This window comes from Thamnophis elegans, chromosome 10 (genome assembly GCF_009769535.1).
Source record: "Thamnophis elegans isolate rThaEle1 chromosome 10, rThaEle1.pri, whole genome shotgun sequence".
NCBI classification, from domain to species: Eukaryota; Metazoa; Chordata; class Lepidosauria; order Squamata; family Colubridae; genus Thamnophis; species Thamnophis elegans.
Window position 1 is genome coordinate 32,943,956 of NC_045550.1, and position 16,101 is coordinate 32,960,056.

The 16,101-nt window shown below is 36.2% G+C and overlaps 1 protein-coding gene across 3 annotated transcripts in view; it reads left to right on the plus strand.

Annotated features, from left to right (window-relative positions):
• Positions 1–46: 46 nt before the first annotated feature.
• The window catches only part of HDLBP (high density lipoprotein binding protein), a 62,038-nt gene continuing 45,983 nt past the window's right edge, over positions 47–16,101 (plus strand). Inside the window, exon 1 of one of the 3 annotated variants that reach the window (XR_004256058.1) lies at positions 47–130. The gene's annotated coding sequence lies outside the window, so the exon portion shown is untranslated. Of the gene's footprint in view, positions 131–8,850; positions 8,951–16,101 lie in introns of those variants that run through there. The other 2 variants (XM_032225217.1, XR_004256057.1) reach the window with 2 other exon arrangements.

Here is a 16,101-nt window from a genome sequence, read left to right on the forward strand (position 1 = left end):
AAAAAAAGGCAACGATGGAGGAGGAGCTTCCTCCTTCTGATATTAGCGGGTGACGGATAGCTTCTTTCCTTCACCAAGATGGCGGCAAGCTCTTCCTATTCGGCTTAGGAGTGTTGCGAGTCCACGCGAGGTAGGTTTGTATGCTTTTTTCACATTCTGAGCACAATAAAAGAAAGAAATTGGCAAGAGGCTGACGGAGGAATTGTTATGTGGACACCGTTTCTATATAGGATTGTTGTAAGGTCGAATTAGTGAATAGGCCTTCAAATGCGGGAACTCTTCGCTAGTCCTCAATTGTAACTCTATGGTGTCTTTAATTTCAATTGGTTTCTGAGGGACACGTGATGTCTCTCGCGGTATTCTCATTCTGCACAGTGGAAAGGTTTAGGCAAATGTATCATTAGAGGCAATTCTTGAAAAATACGAATCCTACCAATTTTGCCTTTGAATGTAATTCACCAAAAATGCGGACTTGACGAAGAATGTTGACCTTGCCTTTAGCAGCCGTGTAGAAACAAATCGACCTTGTAACTTTCTTACATATAATGCTCGGGTGCAAAGGAAGAAACGCCCCGATACCTTTACAGTCGACATAAAAGAAGGAGGCACTGTAGCTTTTTTTCACTGCAGCATATCACCTAGCAAAATACAGGTTTTGGGCATACTAATTGGTCAATTGTTATGGAGACATAATTTTTCTCCAACTGATCTATCGTTGGAGACTTCTAAAGCAGAGAAATTAGCACTTGTTTTTAAAATATGTGTACCACTATATGGTGTTAAAAGATAATCTTAGTTTTGTGCTGTTAAAATTAATGACAAAATTTAGTGTTCTATATGAAATTATACTCCCACTAGAATGAGCCAATTCATTATTGCTTCCTGATATATGCTGTGCATTAATTGCTATAATTATTGAATGTTCAATACAGGCAGTCCTCAACTTATCACTATTGGGACTAGAATATCCCTTGCTCATCAAGGAAGTTAATTGAGTCATACCCAGTTTTGCATCATTTTTTTGCGCCAGTTGTTAAACAAATCACAAAGTTCTTAAGTGAATCATGTGGTCATTAATTGAATCTGGCTTCCCTCATTGACTTTACTTGTTGGAAGCCAGCTTTGTGGGTTGCAAATGGGATCACATGACCCCAGGAAGCTGCAACCATCCTAAATATGTGCCAGTTGCCATATGTTAAAATTTTGATCATGTTACTTTGGGGATGCCTTGACTGCTGTGTTTGTGAGGACTGGTTTTAACCCACTTTTTCAGCGCCATTGTAACTTGGTCACTGAATGGTTGTAAGCTGAGGACTATCTGTACAAACAATACATTTTATTTATAATTTAGACTTGTAAGGCCACTCAGGGTGGTGCATGGATTAAAAAAAGTTAAATGGGGAGAACAGCCATTTCTTTACTCAGATAACTTGGCTGTAGAGCTATATGTATGAATAACTAGCAAATTGGATATGCAAATTATTAAAAGTAATAAATATTAATGAGAAAATATTTTAATCACAGAGTTTCATATTTGAAAAAGTTATTGTCTATTCAAAATTAGTTGTTTTAATTATATTGATAAGGTTTCAAGCTTAATCTGGTGCCAGCCTCTAAAATGGCTCAAAGAGCCAGTTTCACATATGAAGCAATTTTTTAGAATTTCCTAATTCTAAAGCATATGATTGAGTTTAATATGTAAACCAGAAGTTTATGAGTTCTGGCCCCGCCTTGGGGCACAAAGCCACCTGAGTGATCTTTCAGACAGTCATTCTTAGTCCTAGGAAGGACACAATGGCAAGCCACTTGCAATGGCAAAAAAAAAGTTGCCAAGAAAACTGCAGAGATTTGTCCAAGCAATTACCAGGAGTCAACACTGAATTGAAGGCACAAAAATGCTAAACCATGTACACTAAAAGCAATTATATTGAATTATACCTTGGGATAATAGTAAAAAAAAATAATAATGAGAAAGCTATAGTTCTGCTTTGCTGTCTTACTGTGGCAATGACTGTGATCTTGAGAAAAAGTGAAGCAAGCTGGGAGCATATGTAAAGAGTACATACGGCCAACAGGGTCACCTAGGGTAATGAAGGTAATCTCAGCTGTCCAGCTAAAGCAAGCAAGCTTCTATATTGGGCAGGAGTGATACAGGAAAATGCTGGAGGTGGATATTCACTTTAGTGATACTGACAAAGGCATCATTTCATACTGCATAGAATTCACTGGTAAACGTCTTCTTTATACACACACACAAACATGGATAGGCAATATAAAATTATTGACAATATAGAACTCTATGATTGGCACTTCAGGTCTGATAGCATTGAATATGCTACTAGGAGGAACTAAGGAGTTTTTAATATACCAGTGGTAATTATGATACAGCTAGACTAAAGCTTCAAGAGATATGATTGCAGGAAAAGAAAATTCAAAGCTGCTAAAGCAGAATTGGAATATGGAATGTATGAAGCTGAATGTGAGAATGGTCAACACAATGAAAGATGAAAAAAAGCATCTATACTTTGACATCTCCAGCATCAGTGAATGGGCTGGAAATTGATGCTTTTGATCAGAAGGTCATAATGTTTTATCATTTAGACACAAACTAGAAAAAACAAGGAACAATGTTGATAAAGTTCATGCTGCATTTTCTGATGTAACAAAAAGGAGCTTGGTCAGCTTTATCCTTCAAGTTCAAGCAAGCAAGGAAAATGTGCCGCTTGTGGGTGGAAACTGGAATACCAACTTTAGAAATATCGAGGAGAAAATTGTAGTTAGACTATATGATTTAGGAAACTAAAACAATTGAGGAGAATTACTTAAAGCTCAGTTATAACCGCAAAGACATGGCTATGAAAGGAAACTGGATGTTGGAACAAATGACAGAATTTGCTGAGAAGAGAAACCAAAGCCAAGAATGACAAATATTTTAGAACAAAAAATATCAGCGAACTGTTAAAAGAGACAAGGAAGGAATATTAGAACAACATATTTAAAGACACTAAGGATCAAAGTGATCAAAGCAGCCAAATGAAATCTCAATACTCAGATGATTCCAACTTGTGCTAAAGGTTACCAATGGACAGAGTAATGATTCAAAGCAGATGACAAGTGAATGTATACTGAAATTCTGTACAGTAGAAAAGACAACATTAAGACAATTTAGAATATATCCCATATTTACAAGAAACTAGTACTAGAAGTGAAGTTAAGTCTGCAGTCTGATTATTTCAAAATTGGAAGACTACAGGAATTGTCAAATATGTAAAGAAAATGCAATGGATGAAAGAATCTGTAAAGGTTCTAATCCAAGTATACCAGCAAATCTGGAAAACAACAGTGACCAACGGATTGGGAGAGGTTCATATAAATACCAATATCAAAAAAGAGGAAAAAGGGGGACAGTGTGCAGATCATTATACAGCATTCTTAATTTGACATGTTAGCACAATTGTGCATAGAATTATACAATGCTGATTAGAGCTCTTCATAGAAAAGGAAATGCTTGATATTGAGGCTGGCTTTAGAAAAGGCCGAGGAACATGAGACATTGTTGCTGATGCTTGCTGGATGATTGAGAAAGCAAACAACAAAAAGAAGTCAATGTGTACTTCATTAATTATAAAAAGGTGTTCAAAATGTGCTTAGGAAAATGGGAACCCCAGAACATCTCATTGTCCTCAGACAAAATCTATGCACAGGTCAAGAAGCCACAGTCATGGCACATGATCAAAAAGAGTAGCTCTAGCTCAAGAAAAAAAATTACTCTGAATGTAGTTTACTTAGATATATTCTTCTTAAAACACATGTGAAGACCTAGCTCTGCATAAAGCTCTAAGATTGAGAAAGATGAAAGGAAAGAGAAGACAACAGGTAGCAAGGTGGATAGATGAGTGATGAGTACATTATTGAAAAAGCTGAAGACATCATCATGGAGAATATCTAAATTATATGGTTGCTAATAGGTGACAACAACTTGAAGACATTTAATCAGATCAATTTTGTTTTTAAAATTCTTTCTTTTTGAGGATTTTTATTTAATCCCAACATGGTCTTCCTTTTCTTCTTAGCTCATTCACTCTTAATATATATATTTGTAATTCAATCTTCATTGTCTCTGAATTATAAAACAGCCTCAAAATACTTCATTTGTTCTAGTTATTTATTTTTCTATCCATTCATTGATCACCCCTCTGTTTTTATTATTAAAAAGAAAAAAGGGAATCCATGCCTCTATCATGATTGTCAAAGGGATCACACAGTTGTTTTCTAATTGTGCCTAATTCTTTTTACTTAATACCAGTAACATTTCATAGGGATATAAAAATATAGACTTCTTGTCTACCAGTAATTGCATTTCTTACAATTTGTCTATATATCCCTTCCCCCACCTTCAGTAAACATTTTACCAAGCTATGCTAGATGATATGGTCTCTATTTTTTTTGTTTGTTGTTTATTATAACGCTTGCACTTGTTCATTTTCTCTATAAAATATACCTACTTTATTCTTTAATGCATTAATTTTCAGATATATACTCCTGATTGCGGCATTCAGGTTCTCATCCAACAGCTGGATGTCCTTTGCATGCCAAAACTTCAGTGTCCTAACTGATGCACTTCTAACTTCACCATAAAAATTCCATTTACATTTATTCATAATCTGTTAAATAGTCAAAGGGGCATCGTACATTCCAGTTCAAAGAGAAATAATGTACTACTATACACTCAATTACACTCATGCTTTTCCATTATACACAGTATTGCTGTAATCACATTCAACAAACCAATTTTCTACTCCATGTCACATGAAACATTTTCTAATTCAAGCCTATTCACCTTATCACACATGTCTAAAGTTAATGATGTGAAGTAAACTTTCTTTCCCTACATTCATATTTTTCTGAATTAGTTGGTGAGAAACCAAAATTCTGTCTTGCACACCTCGTGCAAGATATATAGACATATTTCACTTTTTACAGTAATTATATACTGTGGTTGCTACCTCTACTAATACAGGTAGTCCATGACCTATTACCAGAATTGAGCCTAAAATTGATGTTACTAAGCAAGACAGAGTATTGCCTGATTTTAGAAACTTTTTTGCTACCATTGTTAAGTAAATCACTGTAGTTGTTAAATTGGTAACAGAGTCTGGCTTCCCCATTGACTTTGCTTGTCATAAGGTCACAAAAGATGATCACATGACCCCAGGACACTGAACTCTCATAAATATAAACCCATTGCCAGGCATCTAAAGTTTGATCACATGACTAAGGAGATGCTGTCGTAAATGTGAAAAACAATTTTTCCAGTGCTGTTGTAACTTCAGTCACTAAATGAAAGGTTGTTGGTCAAAGACTATATGTATTCGCTTAGTGATTTTTGTTATTCTATTTTAAATTGTTTTATATATTGTAGTTTTCATATTATAGGCAATGATAAGAAATATCTAGTAAACATAGTTTTCTGTTTTGCCCAAACTAGGAAAGTGTGTTTTATAGAACAAAATTGGATGGTAAATCATCACTGAAACTGGTGCAATCATTACTCCTTTACATTCTTTACCTGAAAAAGTGCAGAGTTAACAATGCTGGGCTGCATTCCAGTAATTGGAACATTAACTCCTATGGCTGGTTCTTTTCTTATTATATATAATATTTGGTTTGACATCAACAGGATTGTTAATATGACTTTGGACAATCACAGTGCGTTATATGCTTTACTTGTTACATATTTTCAATGTCTATAATATATCAAAGTATCAGTAATTGGATTCTCTAGCAAAAGAGCTAGTTAACAAAAATTATATCAGACTGGAAGGAGAAATTTATACCTGATGTGTCTTGATGGATTGTTGATGTATTGTCTATTGTTCATGTGTTGTATTTTTCCTGAGAAGCAGGTAAGAAGATGACTTTGAACTATATTTTCAGAGTCTTTGGAGTTGTTTTGTTTGTAATAAGTTTTGATTACAGTAAGTGCTATCAAGTCATTGCTGATTCTTAGCAGCCATATAGATTGCAATATATTTATCAACCTATTTTTGTATTTTTCCTTTTTTTTTAAGTATTGTGTATTTTTAAGTTTGAATTATTTTATTTCCTTGTATATTATAAAATGTATGCTTTTCTCTTATTAAAGCAACAAAATTAATTAAAAACTGGATCCACTGAATTAGCAGAACTGACATTGCTGACCTGTGTTGTGTTTTTCTGATTTGGATAAAATAGAGAATAATAGCTATCATTTAAAGATTGCTCGTCCCGGGAAAGGAAAAAACAACAAAGCTGCAAGTGCAAACACCCATTTATATAACATTATTAAGTAAAAATGGAATCATTTGAACATGAACATGTTTATTCTCATGACTAAAGCAAAATTTAAATTCTCCATTTGAAAAATTTACTTTTTCTTTCTATGCACCTTGGAATATGTTTGATGTACAGTTTAATGACTTTGGAAAGCCATGTTGATAGATCTGATCAGTGCAAGCATCCAATGCCAGGAAGTGTTACCATTCCTCTTTTGAACATGACTATTTCATTTGGTTATATATCATACACAGGAGACCCTACATTTAAAAAATATTTTGGTCATTCTAATCATTGGAGAGGTAATAGTATAGAATAGATTTTTTTATCAGAAAAACAGTGAATTATGAGTGAGACTCAGCATACAGAGCAAGAGTAAGCAAGGTAAAACTTCTTGCCTCTCCTATACACATTCCATTTTATCCTATCAGTTTAATCTGATGATGTATAGAAAGTACAACTATAGTTATTCCAGTGAAAAGTGATTTTACTGAAAAAGTATTATTCACACAGACATTTTTATTTTAGGAATAGAAACTATAGGCATTTAGGCATGAAGTTGGTGACCTGTTCAGTTTCACGTCTCTTCTTTAGTTATATACTTTGAATATAAAAGGTTTGCTTACATTTAGGAAATGTCTTTCATACCAGAAGAGAAGTATTTCACCCAATGCATTATAATGGCTTTGATCTGTAACTTGCTAATTTTTAAACAATATAGGGTAATGAATTGTATGATTTTTCTTGTAGAACATTTTACATGTTTATTGAAAACTTTGCAGGGAATTACAGTAGTCTCATTTTGATACTTGCCCCAGAGTTCATATTTTGTGTGATGGAGAACATGTTTAGGTCCAGGGCTGCTCCTTTTAAGTTTTTCCTTCAGCCTACTGTAACTTAGGACACCAAAAACACTGATTTCATGATTATACTCAGTTTGGGATTAAAGATTCTGATATAATATGAACCAAAAATGCTTGTATCTAGTAAATGCATGATGGGAAGTTAGGCATCTTAGATTATGAAGCTTTAAGCAGTCCAGATGAAGCCTATCATGATTCACATATATTAAGCCATGGTTTGCTTAACATGTCATTGAATAAACTACAATACCTAATGTACATAATATACTAAGCCATAGTTTATAAATGACAAAAATATGGTTGCATAAACCATAAGCTAGCCATAAATAAACCATATGATTTTGTGTGGCAAATAAAGTATTAATCATTTAGGTAAGTATCAGCAAACATTCAAAAATAGGTTTAAGAATGATTGTATAGTGAAGCTGCTAATGATTCTTAGCGTTCTGATTATTTAAATCAGAATGAAGGCAGCTGTATGAAGTGAATCTCACCAACATTTCAAGCTCTGAATTTTAGAAGTATGAAAATCTTCAGTTTGTAGAGTGTGGTTGTCAAAAAAAGTTCCCACTGGGAACTTATCTTGTTGACAGCTATAGTTAGCAGATTTGAACAGTGCCATGTTGGGGATCATTTTAAAATGATTGAACTGTATTCCCTGCAACATGCCATTGTTACTGTGTTTGGCTCTTTATTGTTTTAGAAGATTGGGGGATTTATATTTTTTACAGTCTTGAGTATTTATTAGAAGGGCCGATAAATTGAATAAATACTGTACTTCCATTAGTTGTCAACAAAAGAAAAATTGTAGTTTAAAATTAGAATGTGCTTAAAATCTACCCCATTGTTCCATCAATGTGGCTTACAACTGTGCCATTTATCCACCACTGCTACTTTTAATGATTTTATTTACTCTTGCTTACAAACAACCTATAAAACATAGCTTCAGTATGTTTCACACAGTGGTCAAATGTGTTGACAAGTTATTCCCAAGTGGCTATTGGGAATTTTGTCTATTAAGGGTATCTTGGAATTCCAGAAAAAGTATTTTAATGTGGAAAACCTTGAAGTCCAATAATGAACCATCAGTGTATGCAGAAAGGGAGATATCCTCAAAAAATATTAACCTAAAAGTATTCCCAAGTCCTATGGAACTAATCTATTCACACAATACATTAAATTAAAATGTAATGGACTAGTTTGTGGTACAATGTATTTTGTGAACCCAGGCAAATTAATTCAGTAAATTGTAATCTGGTTAATAATGAATATGGGAACCCAGCCAGTATTTAATAAAAAAGCTTGCAGTTCATGTTTGCTAATAAGTCGGTCTTGCGAATCTCATGTAACTTATTCCTACGTTTTATTTCTGTTTTAACATAAATCAAGTATTTTGTTAACAAAAGTCGGTTCGCCCCAGAGATGGTTCGCGTCTCCATATATTACAACTTCGACCGATCTACTTGCTTACATATCATTGTTATTCGTGCTCTTCTGGGCAGCTGGGGAATCAGACTAGCGGACAGGGTCCGGACAGTGGTGTAGATAGTGGTTACGAAGCATTGCTTCCACCCTCACCGAAGCTTTGCGGCTGCTCTGAGCTGGGCTGGGCCTTCCCAGGAAAGGGAAGGGAAGGGGCTCGGCTTTTCTGACGTGTGAGCTCGGGATTGGCAATTTCTGTCTCATATAGCAGCCGAGAAGGTGCCTCACCGCTTTCTCGGGAGCGCTTCGGGGCTTCTCAAGCACAGCGAGCTTAGCAGTCACGGGCCGGAGTGAGTGCCACGTAGGGGGGCAATCGGGTGGGCCAAAGAGAAGGTGATCAAATCGCTGGGGGAGGGAGAGAAGCCGGGGGTCGATCGCTTCGGCAGTGGAAAATACGGAGCCTTGCTCGATGCCTTAGAAAGAGGAATGGGGTCGGACGGGATTGCCGACGTGGAGGTAGAGAGGAGGTGCTGGCATCGGCTGCCCTTCTGTGTCCTCCAGTAGAGTTACCCTTCGTTCTCTCTCTTATTTCCTTAGTAGTCAGAAACTAATCCGAGCCGGGCGCACTCTTCGCGTCTGGCCGCTCTCTTGAAGAGGAGAAGGAGGGCGGGGAAACGGATCGGACTACGTGTCATAGGCGCGCACGAGCCGGATCTTTTCCCCTCCCGACTCAGCCGCAAAACTTTTGCACTAACTTTGTTGCCTAGTTTCTGCCTGAATCTACGAGAAGACGTGGAGGGGGGAGGGGGGAAGTAAGATCACCTGGCTTCAGCTTATGCTGTTAAATTAGGAGAGAGGGTGGGGGAGCTCGATTTGGGACTTGGTTGCACTCTGTCTTTCTCCTTCGATTTGCTTTGCGCTGGGCCCCTGGCAGCTTTCCTAATCTCCTGGAAGATTGAAGTAGCCATCATGCCAGTTAGCCCCGTGGCTCTTTCCACGGTTGGTTCCAGGGCATAGAGCAGACTTGGAAGCATCCATTAGGGAATACTTTTCAGGTTCCCCCCTCCCCTTGGAGATGTGGCAAAGGGAACGTGGCAAATAGACAGAAAAGGATTGATTTTTGGCGTGGTGGACTGGAAAGTGTTGATTTCCATGATATTGTGTAGAATTCATGAGGGAGTTGTTTGCTGTCTTCACCATTGTGATATTCATAAGGTCAGTGTTGGCATGCAAGTAGGGAGAAGTGATTGCTTGCACAAGGAACTGCCATTTCCTTCACTAACTTGATCACCTGCATTCTCTCTCCAGTCAGAATAGGAGTAGGAATTGAGCCCCATGTGTTCATGTACTTTTTTTCTGCATTGCCAGAAGTAGAGAATGAGGGTTGCAAAGTGAAGGCAGTTTATCTTGTAAGATGAAGGTATTTGGCTTGCTATGTTCTACCTACTCCTTGAGCCTAGTTTTAAATTTACAGCCCATGTGACACTGCTATCTGATGAATATGATCAGTATTCAGCTTCTAAATAACTTTGAAGTTTTAAGATGGGTGGACATGCATTTGCCTCCTGCTTTTTGTGACAGTCACCTCCCTCCAATATTGAGAAATAAGCTAGGAGTTGTTTGGCAACTTGGTACACAAGATAATTGGCAATGCTTTCCCCTTCTCAGGCTCTCTAACCCAAAGCTAGAAACACAGAAAGTTGGGTAAGAATTGGACACAATATCAAGCATCTTTAATTGACTAGTTTAATTTGGTATCTAGGTCAGTTGAAAAAACAAAGAATAAATACCACATTCGTCCCAATCCCCCACCATTGTGTGATCTAGAAGCTAAAAGCAAAACAGCAGGCAGGAGTAAGTAGTTCCTGAATCTTGCTCTCCCTTTAGGGACTGCTAGGAGAGGATTGGCTCTACAAAAGCAAATTTTTTTCCAGTATGCAAAGGCATTGAAGACAAATGTAGAATTTGTGTACCCCAAGTATTCTGAATTATAGCTCCCAGCAGTTCTCATGATAGGCCACACTAGCTAGGATTACTAAAACTTGCAGAGTTCTATAGTTTTTTTGTGCATGTAGTGTTTTGGTAATGTATCAGTTAATTTCTTTCGTGCTGACTAAAGAGGTGGAAATGTTCACGTCTGATTTCCACGCTCTGAGAAATACAGTTGTTCCAAATTCTCTGCTGTCTTTTTATGAAAGAAGGTGAATAAGTGGGTGTAACATAGCTGTTGCTGATGTATGGACTCTGGGCAGAATTATGCTTCATTTTCTAAACTGAGAGAACAGTTAAGTAATTGGAGATAGTAGCAGTTCTGTGCAACCATACCCAAGTTTGCATTACAGGACATATAAGCGACTGTTCATTAGTTTTGGTGTTGGTGGCCCTCCTGAAGCTTTAAAATGAGGATACTGAAAGCTTGGATAGATTTTATTCTATTTCCTTTAATTTGAGCTTCTATATCTGTTGGCAAAGTTCAGATCTCACAAACATAGGCCTGACCTTAATGCACAGATTCATTTTCTATGGACTATATTGCCCTTAAGTTTATATGGGCAGTTTTCCAGGGATTACTGTAAGTTACTGTAGAAATGCCATTTTTTAAATCATTCACACATACTCAGTGAAATTTCATTTTTGTAATATTCATTGAAATAACCCTTCTTGAAAGTCTCCAATCATTTCACAAAAAAACCCTGTGCCTTCCTGGCAGACATATAGTTCCATAAGTGGGTTATTGCAAAGTTTAATTATATATCTTGACTTTTTTTGCAACAGATACATAAGAATTGTGTACAAAAATCTAAGGAAAGGGGAAGTGTATTACAAAATCTATATTCTGCTACTTAGTGGCATAAGAATAAGAATGGCTGATTTAGAGTAAGTCCTTGCTCTAAAAGTAGTTCACATACAAAAGGAGTGTTGAAGTCTATCATAGAGGCTTTGCTATGCTTTTGATTTTCTTGGACTGGGTATTGTCTCACAAGGGTATGTATATTTTTGTGGGTAGTAATAAAATGTCAGAATAGCATGTGAATGAATTGGATGCTTTTAGTTCATTCATTCATTCATTCATCCAATTTTCAATGTTTTTTGTGGCACCACAGATTTGGATGTAAATTGATGTCATATCTGAAAGCATATTTATGATTTTGCTGATTTGGCAACTCTCCATTTTTTAAATGTCAGTTTGGACTTGATCTAAGCATGGAACTACATTTTTTCTTTAAACTTTCCCCCCTTTTTAAAGTGTTGGAATTAGTGGTAAGATTTCAGACATCATCAGATAGACCAGTGACAGATGTTTAGCAATTAAGAATTTATGCTTTAGTCATTTACTGTTTGGATTGCTGCAATGTGCTTTATATGGGACTGCCCTTGACCATCTAGAGCAGGGCTGTCAAATTCACGGCCCATAGGCCAGATACGTCATGCGCTGGTCATGCCCACATCCAGTTTAGCAAAGGGGGGAAGTTGTGATACATCATGTGACACTGCCGTGACACCACAAGTTTGACACCCCTGATTTAGAGGTTGCAATTGGTCCAGAATGCATCAGTCTGCAATTTTGGGTGACCCAAGTTCACCTGAGTAATACTGTGGGGCTCTGTGAGGTATGTTAGCTTCCAGTTTCTTTCCAGGTGCAATTCAGGGTGCTGGTTATCACTTTTGAAGCCCTATATGCCAAATGGCCAAGTTACTTCTCAGGCTGTCTTTCCCTGAGTGTATCAGCCCATCCTACTAGGTTAGATAAAGTGAATGTGGTCCCCTTCCTTAAATGTTGCCATATGATGGGACCTCGGAAGTGTGCTTTCTCTGTGATTTCCCCAGCTCTCTGGAACAGCCTCCCACCTGAAATCAGAGGGACTTCTACCATTTTAACCTTCTGAAGGCTGTGAAGGTTTAGTTCTTCCTTCTTTCCAAGCATGGCTAGGATGGGGGGGGGGGTTGAGTTGTGAGGATGTTTTGTCTGCACCTGAGGAGAATACCACCTTTGTTTTCAACTATGATTTATGGTTGGGTTTATGGTTTATGGATTGTTGTGAGCCATCTAAAGTCATTGAATGAGATAGAGCAGCCATATAAGTCTTATAAATCTGTTGGGTGAACTAGTAAAAATTTGTGATAGGAGATATTTGTATCTTTTTCGTTCACGGTATTCTGAAGAAAAAGTGCTTTAAAACTATTACAGTTTTGTATCTGAATATATTTTTATTTTTTAAGTTATTTCTCATCATCTTTTTTTCCTTTTTATGTAATTTCAACAATTTTTAAGGCTTGATATAGGTCAGGTTGTATATAATCCTAATTAGTTTAGTTGGCTCTAGATGCAGATTACTAAAGAAATAACTGCTCTATAAAATACCAGCATTATTATTTCTGCTTGAAAGAGCTATTTGTTTCTTTCTGACCTGTAGAATTGTTTAAAAACAAATGTAGCAAAGCATAACTTTAGTTATCTTGAAGTCTTACTTGATGATGCTTAGAACATATTCTTTAATTTGATAAATATTGCTGATCTGACAGTCTCACATAAAAGTCACCTGTGACATTGAACTGTAAACTGTTATATTTCACTAAATGTGTGACATTTCTTTGGGTAATGCTAGTGTTGATAAATAGAGCTGTTTGTTGGTTGTATTGGAATATGTCCATAGGCAGTATTCCTGTATCTGCTAGATACGGATTTAATATTACAAATTTTATCAGTTACAAAACTTTACCACTGTGATACATGATTTAGAACAATGTTTCAGTAGTATTCATGCAGATATAGAAATGATTTTACATTTTAGGTTTGCTGATCATAATTGGAACCTTTTATGAACAGGTCAATAAATCTCTGTACCAATATAAAAGTTAGCCTTTTCAAGAAGTTAATGAAGAGCATCAATATAATGACATTTGCTGTTCTTGTATCATTGCCCCTTCATTATTTTACATTTGGTTGGCTCATAATTTCTTGTTCTTCATAGAGTTACTGGCTTTTTAAAATTTCCCTTCCCCCTCAAAAGCTGTGAATGGTTGTTGGTATAGGCAGTGCTGAGGTAGCATTTATGAAAATTACACCTGGTTCTTTGCTGATACTTAAATTGTGAAAGACACTCTGAAGTGTTAGGAACATAACTTACTCCAAACGTATTTGAACATGTATTAATTTATAATTTTTTTGTGGGAGAGAAGATGAGTCAAAATGTTGTAAAGATTTGGGATTGGGAAAAACAGGATTTTTAACATTTCAAATCAGAATGATTACTCGCTATCCTTTCTTATTTGATTGTTATTAAATATCAATGTTTATGATGTACTAAAAACTTATTTCCATAAGCAAAAAATCTTCTCTTGCAGATGTGATTGAAATGGATGGTCTTGAATCATTTGCAAAGATTAGTGGGAAGCTATTTGTAATTTCAATTTTGTCCTTCTGTTGTGTTTGAATATCCATTCAATTATATTAAATGTTACAATTTTTCATACATAAATGTATGAGATATTTATGTATATGTATACAAAAATGAGATCAGTTTTAGCATTTCCTAACAGTTATAGGGACGCGGTGGCTCAGTGGCAAGACGCTAAGCTTGTCGATCAGAAAAGTCGGCAGTTCAGCAATTCAAATCCCTAGCCCCATGTAACAGAGTGAGATCCCATTACTTGTCCCAACTTCTGCCAACCTAGCAGTTTGAAAGCATGTAAAAAATGCAAGTAGAAAAATAGGGACCACTATGGTGGAAAGTTAACAGTGTTCCATGCACCTTCGGTGTTTAGATATGCCGGCCATATGACCATGGAGATGTCTTCGCACAGCGTGGCTCTTCGGCTTTGAAATGGAGATAAGCACCGCTTCCTAGAGCTGGGAACAACTAGCACATATGTGCAAGGGAAATCTTACCTTTATCTTAACAGGGTTATAAAATTATAATATTCCAAAGAAAGTTTGTTTCTTTTTTTTATTATACGCGTATGTCCAAATATTATGGAGGATGGAATATGTCTGCACATATGTAAATCTTTTTGTACTTCTCCACCTTTCACCATAATTATTTCAGAATTCTAAAGACATGTTTGAGTGTATATTTGGCTATGCCCAAAATCCCAGGACTATAAACGAGAGAGGGAAGTTCGGGGAAAAATTGAAGATGATGATTGTGTCAAAGACTGCATGTCTTTGTAGGCTCAGGGTCGAACACAAATTGAGGGATAATTTACATATTTTTTTAAACCTAACTACAATAGGAAGAATCTGTTAGTTTCTGTCAAAGAAAATAGTTTCTATAGGGAAAGTGGAAGGAGAGATTCTGCATTTACTTGCACACAATGTACTTTTACAATCTTTCCCAAAATGTCTTTCAACCTTCTAGAATAGCCATAAGGGGCCTAGGGGCTGTGGGAAAAAGAAAGAACATAAATGGAACTTGGGATTTTATCCATTTTTCAAGTTAAGATGTTAGAAATGTGTAATCCTATACCTGGTTAGTGGAAAATGAACACCATAAACTGAATGGTAACATTTTTGAAGTAATATTAAGATAATACATTTATTTATTGATCAGTCAAATATAAGGCTACTTGATTCCATAGTGACTTTGAGTAGTATACAATACAAAAAATGTACTAAAACAGTATAAAAGATTGATAAGATCCAAACAGAACAACAAAACATTCAACCTAAAAATGGACATTCCCATAGAGCCTTCTTCCTAGCCCAAGGCCTTCATAAGCCATTTTTAAGGACTGTTGAACACAGGCAGGATAGGGACCATATGCATCACTAAAGCAGGGGTTACCAACCTGTCAGACCTCAGGGATCACTATACTCATAATTTTAAATCCCATGGACTACTAATACAAATCCAGCGCACCGGTTGGTGACCTCTGCTCTAAAGGACAAAATGCTTACAAGTAAATTCTATGCGCATATAAGTACTGTTACTTCAAAGAGTTGTTTTTCATGAGTAGATGGCAAAAATGTATGTTTTGAGGTAACCCTGCATGCAACTGGGAGTCATGGGATTCCACCACGCTCATTTCCTTTAATGTAGCTTATATGGACTCAAGTTCTTTGCTTGTCTGGGACCGGAATAATAATTGATTGGATTTAAGTTCAGCTGAATCTCACTTCTTTGGATTTAATTTTTTAGTGCTTTTTAGAGATTGAGAACCTTTGGAATGGCAAGTTTTACTGTATTCACTGGGTGAGTTTTCTTTAAGAAAGTGTTTAAATTAATAATTTTAAGATTTTACAAAAAAAATGGGAATATGTAGCAAAAGAGTGATTGGAGTATTGAGTTTAAAACATTTTAAATGGACTATGTGTTCAGGTGGACTTGAATTAATACTTTGAAATTAAGTATTAAGAATCCTTCCTGTGGGTAACTTTTCATGTTTATATCTGAGAACAAAACCCTGGGAAGAGATTTTGAAGGTTGGTCACTAGAGGGCACCAGAAGAAAATTAATATATAAGTGGATGCAATTCAGTGATAATCTGGTATTGGAGATAA